Genomic DNA, 11,509 nt, shown 5'->3' with positions numbered 1-11,509 from the left:
CCGAACCTTTTATATGAGGACTGAACATTTAAATTGTTTGCTTAAAAATCGTCAGGATTGTAGGAAAATAATATATATTAAAAAACTCTTAAAATGAGCTACTAATTATTAATGTGAATGCTTTTCACATCCATTCCCTACTAACTATCTCAATGGAATGATACAGTTGAACATCTCACTGGGAAAAGATCCATTTGTCATACTTCTTTAATTTTTTATCAATTTTAAAGCATCCTGAAACCTAGCCAGCAGTAAAGCAGCAAAGAAAGTGCCCAAGACACCCTCTGAGAAAAGCGGTATGGGCTGGATTCTGTTCTGCCACAGATCAGTCTAAATCGGTATCCATTCCATGATGTCAGTGAAACTGAATTGCTGAATGCAGAGAAGAATCCAGCCTCACAATGCAACTCCATGATGGAACTGCTAGAGTAAATAATGACTGTTGCTGTTTGGCTCTTTCCACTCCCCAAAAGTTCCTTAATGAATAATGAATTTTATGAATAAGCTTTAATGAATGAGTGAATACATGCCAATGGCCAAACTAGTGAGAACATTTTTCCTCACACTTTCCTCTTCGCCTGCAGACCCATTGCCTTCCTTTGCTCCTTCAAAACAACAAATCCCCCTTTGAACCATCCATCAGTCACACAGAAAGCTACCACATCCTGGTAGGGAATACCAAACTACAAATTGGTCAGGTTATAATTCCAGGAAAGACATTTTGTTTGTTTTAAACATGCAACTTATGTTCTAGACTGCAAGTGCCGAAAAAGAACAAACTTTCAAGCATTTAATTCCTTCTTTATTTCCTCCTTTAGATTAAAATCCATTTGTTTCCATCGGGCCATTCAGATAAAGGCTGTAAAATGAATGACACAATTAATCACTTAATATAATGCATATGCAACTTCTAGCTGAAAATCACATGGGTTTTTCCAAAACCGCTAGCTGCCAAAAAAAAAAAAAAAAAAAAAAAAAGTAGTGGTATTTGAAGACAGCAGTTCACTTTTTTGTTTGCATTCCCAAGTACTTAAAATATTACTGAATAAAATTTCTTGACTTCCATCAATAGAGGACAAACACATCAGCTGAAAGAAATTGGGAACACAGCGAGACCCAGTTTTGCAAGCTTACAATGCAAACATAAAGAGCTAAGTGTGTGCTCATACTAAATACTGTAGAAATCAGTTCTGGGGACAGTTTGTCTGAAATGCCTTTCAAGTGGCTCAAGTACAATGTTCAAAAATGGAGGCTTCTAATCATGCAGTGCATCTGAAAATACTTAGTCATGCACCCAGAGTCATATGAATAACATGCACCTGGTACAGCAGCAGTTTTAACCGAGTGCCTTCTGACCAAAGCAAAGGGATTTTATGGGTGCGGCTTAAAAATTAATCCCAACAAACAAATAAAACACCCCTTACAGGAGAGTTAGAAGACAAGTGGGCAGTTTGCTATCTGATGAACTTGACTGTCTCTGTAACCAGTCCCTCCTGTTCAGTCCTGCTGGCCACCCATTCCTGCTCTGCTTGTGTTGACATTCTCTGCAAGTTTTTAACCGTGTTATTGAGTCAGGTAACACTAAAAACCGACCCATTAGCCAATTAGATTAAAGAAGAGACACAAAACAGCAGATAATAGCCAAAGGGAAGGGAATGTGAACAAGTCAACATTACTCAAGGGGATAGCAAGATGTTCTAAAATGTAATCTCAATGTTCGTTTAGCTAAGTAAATACTCAGTCAGCCCACATTTGCACAAGCCTTGATCACATGAAGTAATCATTTCTGGGGAAAAAAGCCACATTCCACCAGCATGGATTTTCTGTAATAAAATACTCTCCCCCAGACATACTCTTCCCTAGGCTTTGGTAGTGATTTCATTTACCTGCAGTTCATTTACTTGCCCTTCATTTCTCTCAGATCCATATGCTCTTATCTCAGGGAATGCAGCAGGAAATGCCAAGGTTTTGTTATGAGAAAAAGTCCCAAGAAAATGCTGGAGAAAGAGGGAAAGGTTAACAAAGCATGTGCTTACTGTGTTGAAATCCCCTGACATTAGACTACACCCCAGATTCCCTCAACTGTACTCTCTTCTATTTTTCTCTTTTCTTTTTTTTTTTTTTTTTGGTCTTTTTTTGTGAGAACTAAAACAACCATATTAAAATATGCCTACCACTATAAATATGGTTCTTTTTCTGCACTTTTAAAAATTTTTCTTATTTATTTATTTATTTATTTATTTAAAGAACTGGACTGAACTTTGCAAATCTGATTTGCTTCTTACAGTTTGGTTTTACATGTGGGAGGATTTTTCCATTTCTGATTTCTCACTTTGTTCTGAGTGAGGGGGCAATGAGGAACTCCCTGATCTGGACTAATGGAAACCTTTGAGGGTTCCCTTATACCACACTATGTTAATCACATGCACTTTACTAATTGCACAACTCCAGTCTCCATGACACTGTTGTCATCTGCATCAGGCCTACCTAGTCAGAGGGGAAGATTTAAAAATGAACACTCTCAGCAAAGCAATAGCAGGTCTTTGCGAAGGTCAGAAGCATCTAAACTCTGAAATGTTTTTGAGCCATTTTCCTGAAGAACTGTCTGAGTGGGGCAGAAGGAGTAAAGTTCTTGTAGCACTAGTGGCACACACAAGATGGAAGATGTGCCACAATTTTGGCTCTTTCTTCCATGCCCCGTAAGTGATGTGGATCGGCAGAGTTGCAGGCTATTCAGGGGAGAGGTACAGGCCTTGCGACACCACTGAAGCCCCTCTGCAGGGCACTGGTGCAGCAGCTTAGGCCAGCAGTTCAGAGCCACATGCCAATCCTTCACTGTGATTGCTACAGAGGATTGATTGAGAAAGAGAGGGGAGAGGCCCAGTTTTTCCAGTATTCCAGCTATTGGCTTCCTGGGGACTTGGTGCTGGGGCAAGAGCCACTGCTCTGATCCTTTGTGTAACCACACTCCTGGCCTTGTGCTCAGAGTCCTGTTAACCCCTCAAGCCCTTCACACTGCAGGTCTCCAGTACAGTACTCAGCTGCTGAGCAGCAGATCCCATTGTGAAATGCAAGTATTTTATTTCCAGTTGCTTATAAATGCCCCATTCCAACATCCTGGCTTCATATAATAATTGACAAAATACACCAGCAGAGGCCTGCACACAATTAAATGGACTCACTACAGAGTTAAACTGTGTAAGACCTCTAAAATCATCATTTCTTACTTGAGCCAGCACAGAGCCTGGCATCAAGCTCTGACAGTCAGCATATTTGAAAGCAAATGAGGGATCTGCCACTGATGTCTGGCAGCCTTGGAAGTGTAATATTACAAAGACTCATAAAAGCGCATCTCAGAATGTCTTGCTTTCATGCACCTTTTTTTTTTTTTCCCCTTCAGTTATTTGATGTCTTGACTGCAGGAAACATCCCATCCCCTCACCCCTCTCTGAAACAAGAGCAACTGTGTCACAGAGATCACACTCCCTTCAAGGCTCATCTGGTTACATTGCTGTCCCTTCCATCACACTGCACATCTAGGCTGACACTGTCTCCTTTCCGCTTGCCCTTCCCTGTGCAGGGATCACCTTGGCAGGATGCTGCCCTCCATCCAGCACTAGTGAGCAGCCGTAATGGCATCCATCCAAGAGGAGGAACTGATGAGCCATCATGTTTCCCATACAGTAGCAGCAGGGCCCTGGCTTGATTGCCCTCTTGAAAATGCTGGGGCCAGATGGAAATTCCCACTTGGAGAAAACTCTCCAAAATGCACGTATCCATTGGATGTTACTGGGCAAAAACAAATAGAGGAGTCTGTTTATGTCTCTAAAGCCTGTCCCTGCTCTAACTTGACTTCAGGCCTAGTTATTCCTGTTGTGCTTAGTGCAATAGGTTACCACTGTCAACATGAGGATTTATTGGGGCAGCCAAGAACTGCCTGACTCAGCACGGTCAGGGCTTAATAGCTCCATGAGAAAGGACAGAGGGAAATCAGCACAGAGGATGGCATCACCATTGTTCATTCCGAAGTACAAAATAAAATACAGCATCTGGGGAATTTAAACTCCCCATCTCAGCTAAAACCACTCTGCCATTCTGAACAAAGTCTGGAGGCTGCCTAAGCCTGGCTGGAATTTAACACTCTCTGACCTGGTCTGCGAGGTGAAAGAGACGTGCAACATGGCAATATCAGGCATAAACATCCTCTTTTCACATAGTACTGACCACACTTCCACCTCCACAGCACACTTCCTGAGTGGGTCAAACCGACAGACCATCTCTTATCCCCTCCATGTTACAAACCTGCTGCAATCTCCTCATCTCCTTGCCTGAGGTCAGCAAAATGAGGATTAAAAATCAAAACCAAAAAAGCACCTTCTGGCATGCATTCTCCAATGCACATGCTTCTTATAATGGCAAGGGTAGAGAAAAGCTGCAGAAGGTACATGAGGTACTCTCTCCTTACTGCCTAGCTGGAAGGACACTATTCCAGCATATTTTCCTGGGCTGACATTTCAAACACGATTCTTTGAGTGGGATTTGTCTCACCCTGCTTTGGAGATCTGCATCTGAGCCAGTCACCCTTCATATTCAATGAAGAGAAATAGGCATGTCTAGGATGTGAATCATCCGATTGCTTTATACATCTCCTTTAGACTAAGATGAATCACACTCCAGAAGTGCTTATTTTTCTCCATTGACTAAAAAGGGAACCAAGATGAATACTCAGATACAGACTTCTACGTTTGGTCAGATAAGTCTTATTCTGCACCTTCTGGGAAAAAGCACCAGGTAATATCCTCTGCAGGAGCAGCTGCCGCACTGCCTGTCACTCACCCACAGCCTAACACCCAAAGCCAGCATACATATCTGAACACCAGACTTTGCTGGAAGAATCTGCAGGAATTAAAGAGAGAAATGACTAGGCTATGTACAACTATTGAAGGAAACCCCAGGAAGGAAGGATAAGATAGGAAGAATATGCACAGTAAGAATTACCATTATTGACAAAGAAAACACTAATTATGTGGGAGAAGCCACCCTCTTTCCTATTGGCACTTGTAACACCAGGGACCAAAATAGAAGAATGATCAATTGCCAGCAGCTTTTGAATATTTCACATAACACAAGAAAAAAAGAAAAAAAAAGGAAAAGGAAGCATCCATCTGGAGAACTGAATTCACCCCAGCAGTGGTCCGTGCAGGCAGTAACTGGTAGGGCTGATTCCTGGCATGTTCCCAACAGCAGAATGCTGATGCGCAGAATGCAGGGCAGTGGCAGAGGTACACTGCCTGTTGGCATAGTGCTTCACTGCAGCAAAACTCTACCCATGCTACACCAGGACAGCCATGATTTATGGCCTTTCTCCCTACCGCACACACCCATTTCAACCCATTGCTGCCAGCAGCCTGTGAGTTCTCCTGAAGTCCAACCCTGACTTACACTCATATGGTATCCCTATTGATCTAATTTTGTAGATAGCTATGTGCTACTTATATTTATTGCAGGCAAGTTGGTTGTAAGATTTCACTGAGGATCAGCTCGCTTCATGAATGTGACACTTGGCACATACTGTGGTTGTTCAGTGGAACAAATTAGAATCATTATCTTGCTTGTGATACACTCCCTAGCTACAACAGCACTCCTCATGACACCTCCCTGACACAAGGCTTCCTTGACCAATCAAGGTATTTTCAGTAGACGTCCTTTGTAGTTCTCAAAGTTCAGAAATCTCCTTGCCTCCTGCTCCCATCCATGCCTGCAAGAATACTCACTTGCCCTCAGAGGCGTCCAAAAATACAGCACTTCTCACATGAGGCACGTACTAGCCAGAAATAGCTAGTGTTTCCATCAGGCATGGCTATCTACCCTTTGGTCTTCCAAGCATCCACTATACCCACATTCTGCAGCTACGCAAGGGAACATTCACTTGCTCCTTTTCTGGCCCAAGTATCCAGAAAGAGATTTCTTAAGTCAGGGCACAGGAGGACAAGCTGGATTTCTGAGCACGACAGTGGAAATCATAGCACTGTTGCTATCTGCTAGTACAGACTAATAAAACATCCAGGACAAACATGACTCCTGGTTAAAAACAAACAAAATGGATCTTTGTAATGTTGATGAAATATTAAAAGTTCATTTTATTTTTACGAAGGTAATTCAAAACATCTGGAATCTCAAATGAGTCTCTGTACACAACATTTTAATCCACGTTCCGTGACATTCGTGGAATTTCCCCTGCACTTTACTCCTAACTGAGCTGACTGGCTGAAGGGAACCAGACTTCTTTCCTCTGTTAGGAGAAACAGCTGGACACTGAATTTCTGCTTTGCATGGACAAACACTAGTAGCATAGGAGCCGTTTTTAATGTGAGTGCTTGGCTGAGCATCCAACCCCAAACCAGGCTCAATTCCTAAATTCCTCTGGCATCACAAAAGGACAAACAATACCCTTCTTCCCAGGCCTGGCATAGCTCACCTGTACCACTCTGGCATCTGTTACCCTTCTGCAAACTCAGGAGTTGACTCACCTGGAGATGACTTGTTTCAAACTATACTCTGAAAACAAAAGGCAACATGCCCAGCACTGAGGCTCTGGTAAGCAAGTTACCTGTCTGCAGCCCCTTTATTTTCCATGAGAGAAGGAGATGGGTGAAGCTGAGGCAGCTGCCTTTCAGATTTCAGCCTGAGGACCTGTGCGAACCATCAGAAAACCACACCTTCGTAACTCACTATTTCCGTGGGCTGCATCTGACTTTCTCTGCTTGCAGCAGCAGAAAGTTGCACCGTATGTCACCTGCCTGGAATATCAAGCATTTGGCTTCAAAAGCACAGAGTCATGGGAAAACAATGACTAAGACCAAGTCACCATGGAGAGCGGTCCCAAGGGGAGTACCTGCAGACAGTTGAGCAAATTGGTATGGATGTACATTAGCTTGCCAGAGCTGCATTCAGTGCTAATTTAATGAAATATTGCTGCAGTACAAATAGGGGCAGGAATATTGTCCTCCAACAACCGGTTTCAGTGAGCTTTTTTCAGACAACCCTTGTTCAAAACTGCTCCAGCTGAGCTGGCATGCTTAGATCAGAAAAAAAACATGATTTGACAAATTGGTGCCAACTTCTAAGGAAGGCTTTCTTCCAACAGTCAGTCTTAAAACCTGGTCAGCATAGCTCCTGAAGCCTTTCTCTGTTATTCTGACCCACATATGGAAAGAGAACATAAAAAATGCAGCTCACACAGATAGATCCATAGATTGCTGTGTGCTGTGAGGCCCGCTCCTGCGTTGGCTGAGCTTGGTGGTGAGGTTCCTGCCTTTTCTGAGAGCACAGGTGTCCACCTGCCACCAGGGACAGGGGGGACGCAGGGGAAGCACAGCCCAGGAGCAAACCAGCACCCACCTTCCATGGCTGTAATCCTCAGTGACTGCAAGCTGTACGCTTGTGTGGTAGAAGTTTCAGGGACTCAGACATCACTGGGATTCTTCAAAGCCTTTCTCTGCAGTACAAAAGACCTCATCTTGCAGCTTTCTGGGACTAGGAGACAGTTCATTCACAGCACCATCAAAATTCAAACCTATTCAAAAACTGACCTTCATTCAGCTATCTATTTGAATAATAACACAGGCAATCAGGTTAGAGCAATTACGTTTTCAAGCCTCCGCTTCTGAAGGTTTTGCCATGTATTTAACTTTACCTCAGAAAATGCCCTCTGCCACAGACAGAAATCTTGTGTTAAATATAGAAGTGCATGATAGCAGCAGACAGAGAGGAGCCATGGGGCTGACAATAGCGAAGAACCCAGGCTATGAGGGAAGATCTGGGGCTCCTCTCTCTGGGTGAGATACCTAGGGTCTGCAGCAGAGAAAATGAGGGAAGGAGGTGATCCTGAAAGCAAGATGCCCCTCAGAGAAAGAACCACCTCCCTTCCCCTTTGCCCTCCCCATGCCACTGGCCCTGCTGTGGGGCTCCCCCTCCTCACTAAGGCAGCCATAGCTCTGCAGCCTCCTTCCCACACTGGCCTCTTCAGCCCAGAGGCAAAAGCAGCTCCAGATAGGTACAGCCCTGCCTCGGGCACCTGTGTTCACAGCATCAAGTCCAGCTGCTCAGCTGGGGGCTCACTCCTCTCTCTTTCCAGGCGGGTAACACACAGCCAAATGCCCCTGGATCTGGAAGCCAACATTCTCCACCTGCCTCCAGCACATGACCCTGTCCCAGTTTTGGATTACCCCCGTTTGCTACATTTTTTCCACCTCCCTCCCAGCACAAGGACAAGCATAGCACAGGCGCTCAGCCGTGTCTGGCTCTGGCTCTGAGGAGCAGCAGGGACCAGGGAAGCTGGAATTTGGACCAAGTGGCTGAGCTGTGTCTGTTGCCATGCAAGGCTCAGGGGCCCTTCAGCAAGCACCCCAAGGCTGTGGGGGACAAGGCTGCTCCACTGGGTGTCTCCCTCTCTCCTCAGCCAGTGGTGAGGGCCTCACACTCCCCCAGATAAGGCAGAACTGAGTCACCAGTCCCTGGTCTATCTAGGGCAAAGCCAGTCCTGCCAGCTGGAGCTCTGCCAGGTGGAACCCTACGCACAGGCAGGCACATGGCTCAGGCAGGAGCCTCGGTCCCCTCACAAATGTACGTACATGGGCGGACATGAGAGCTCGGCTCACTGCCTGAAGGCCGGCACTGCTAATTTAGGTTGCTACACTGGGTTGCTCAGAAACCCTTTTCCTGCCCCTCAGCTCTGATGCAACTGCAGAGACCTCTTGGCTCTACTGGGACCCTGCACACCTCCCACTCCATCCCACCCCATTCCCCCCCCCCCCGCTGCTGGAGCTTCAGGAGTGCTGATGCCTTCTGCAGCCCAAGGAAACAGCTCTCTGTGGGGTGCTACATAGGAGGTGAATTCCACCTCTGGGATCAAATTCCTCAAGCAAAAAAAAATGGAAGTCCTTCAGTGCTGGATGAAGAGTGCAATGTAACAGTGCTTGCAGTGCCTTGGCAGAGTGGGGCTTTAACTGGCAGCACTTCTCTCTGATCTGACTGTTGTGGCCAGGGTTGGTGAAATGACAGTGATACATTCTCAGGAGTGCTGAGTAACACTCCTTGACCAAAACTGAGTTACTCACAAAGTAATTTCTCAGAATGACGTCTCCTCTTGCTCTTCGCAAAGTATTAAATTACACTGCTGTGATTAATTACTACAGCAACTGCGAGGCAAACTTGAAATTGTCACCTACGAACAAAAGGTCTTTGAGATAGGGGATGTTTACTTTTAGCTGAAAGGGCACACGTTCAAATTTGGTAAACTGTACGTTGCTCACATTTAGATTCCTCAGGCAGAAATAGCAGCTGGCTGCATGGAGAAGCAGAAAGGTGAAAATGTCATTGTAGAAAACCTCCAAGTATTTCTCACAATTGGCACTAACAAATGGCTTCCGGAAGCTAGAGGTCACTGCACACACAGTCCTGGAGCTTTCAGGCATTAACCTGAAGTTATTGTATTTAACTTGCATTCCTAAAGCAAGGTCAGATGGTTTACCCCAAATGTTAGCAAATTCCAACAAGTAATCTAACACAGACGCTTCCATTTGCTCCAGTGGGATGCTTTGGAGGCAAAAAAAGGAGTGGTTTCGAGCAGGGCTGCCGCTTTCCCAGAGCACACAAACAGCAATTGCACTGCAGATGGGCTTTTTGCTTCCCCCAGAACCGACCGTAAATTCTGTGGTCCTCCCCCAAGAGATATTAAGCCCAGTCTACAGAGACAGATAATTTTTTAATGTACCAGGCAGTGGGAGACACTAGCTACTCTGTCACCTAAGTGTTTTTGGAAGAGGAAAAAGAGCTATTCAGCATTAAAGATTCAGGAATGTCTGTTGACATATTAAGGAAACAACCTCGGGGGACAGCTGACATGGCTCCAAGAAGCATTACCAAGGGAACAGTGACGCAAATGCCTTCCATTTTTACAGGCTGGCAGCTCGCCAGGTTCCCTCGCCTGATGTCTGATGTAATGCTAATCCCTATCTGGGTTAGCACTCGGATATCAACCACAGCAGCTCACTCTGCTGCAATCAATACAGCACACTTTTTATAGAAGAGCGTATAAAAAAAAAATCTGCTCTAATCTACCAGGAATATGTACAGTAGAGTAACAGCAGGGGAAATCTAATGGCTAACCTGGAACTCACCCCGAGCATGCTTTTGCAGGTGTACACGTGTGCACAGGGTGCTGCACAGACCCCCGTAAACCCTGAAGCACAGTGAGCCCAAGCAAGGCCACATGCTGTGAAGGGCTGGGTGTTCACTGGGGGAAGAAGAGCCTTCCAGTTGCTCCATTGAGTGATACACAAGCAAAATGGGAGTGGAAAATAAAATGGGCTATTGGTAATAATATGGGATAAAATGTTTCTTTGTGTACTAATGATGGCATGTTGCAATTCTCTATGAGTTCCCAAGGGCTCCATGGGGATTAATGAAGTCTCACAAGTCAGACAGGAGAGCCCGGATACACGGCGCCAAGGCTGGGTGAAGGACTCCCAGCCAGGCATGGCATTCAGCAGTCAAAGCACGTCAGCTACAGAGTCAGCATGACAATTTGTCATAGCGGACACCAACACCAGCACCTTGAGAAAAGAAATGTGCAGGGGAGTATCCAGGAAAGGAATCCAGGGATCCTGAATTACTATGTCATTATCTAAGCAGTAATTTGGCTTGCTTAGAGGAGAAGAACGATGAAATCTTGAGTAACCTCCACTGAGTATAGCCTCAGATTTACACCATATGTCAGGGAAAGCTCTTCCAGTCCTTAACTGGACCCCAAAACCACTCCAGGGCACTGCTTTGCTGCTTACCAATAGTGCAGCTCACAGGGTCACAAACCACGAACCTTGCAGCCTACAGGATCACCAGCCTGCATCCTGTCAGCAGCAACCCCACACCAATTTATTTCCCATGATGTTGGTATCCTAACTGTGAATGCTGCTAAGTTTGTTCTTGCCCCCAAGAAAATTTTGAGGTGAACATTGTGGGTAATAAAATGGTTGAATTCCAGCCTGCATACAATGCCTAGTGCGGCTGGCACCTTTGCAAGACAATTCACCACTTCCTTCTATATCTCTTTTGTCAGATAAAATTTAAAGCGAGTTTTGGGAAAAGAGCTCTTCAAAATAAAAGCTGTTTCAGTACTATTTGCTCTTGTGTTAACTCCTGGCAGATGCAAAAAGAACATTGACCTCATCGTTCAGGTTTTCCAGAGGGAGTCAGCTTCAGAGAACAGCCTGGATGCTGGGTTGGTATTTTGGGTACTTACAAGAAAATCCACTTACAGGAAGATGAAAATGGCAACCCTCCCAGCCCACACTCAGGGCAACCTTTCCACAGCAGCCAGAGTTGATTTGACCGAGTAACTGCCGCTTCCTTACAAAGTAACCCCCTACCTTAACCTCTGGCACTGAAACCAGAGGACATCAGTGTCCACCTTTTTAGCCCATAACTGCTTGAGCAGCCACATGGCATG

The 11,509-nt window shown here is 45.2% G+C and overlaps 1 long non-coding RNA gene across 1 annotated transcript; it reads right to left on the bottom strand.

The window, feature by feature from the left end:
• Positions 1 to 633: 633 nt before the first annotated feature.
• Positions 634 to 7,795, bottom strand: LOC104909687 (uncharacterized). Its single transcript, XR_004158871.2, has 3 exons — positions 7,402 to 7,795; positions 1,887 to 1,997; positions 634 to 859 (listed from the first exon to the last, which is right to left on the bottom strand). It is a non-coding gene; the product is annotated as an uncharacterized LOC104909687 (long non-coding RNA).
• Between the last annotated feature and the right edge of the window lie 3,714 nt (positions 7,796 to 11,509).

The sequence above is a fragment of the Meleagris gallopavo genome, chromosome 2, assembly GCF_905368555.1.
Source record: "Meleagris gallopavo chromosome 2, MGAL_WU_HG_1.1, whole genome shotgun sequence".
Classification (NCBI taxonomy): Eukaryota; Metazoa; Chordata; class Aves; order Galliformes; family Phasianidae; genus Meleagris; species Meleagris gallopavo.
This window is presented reverse-complemented; position numbering and strand designations above follow the sequence as displayed.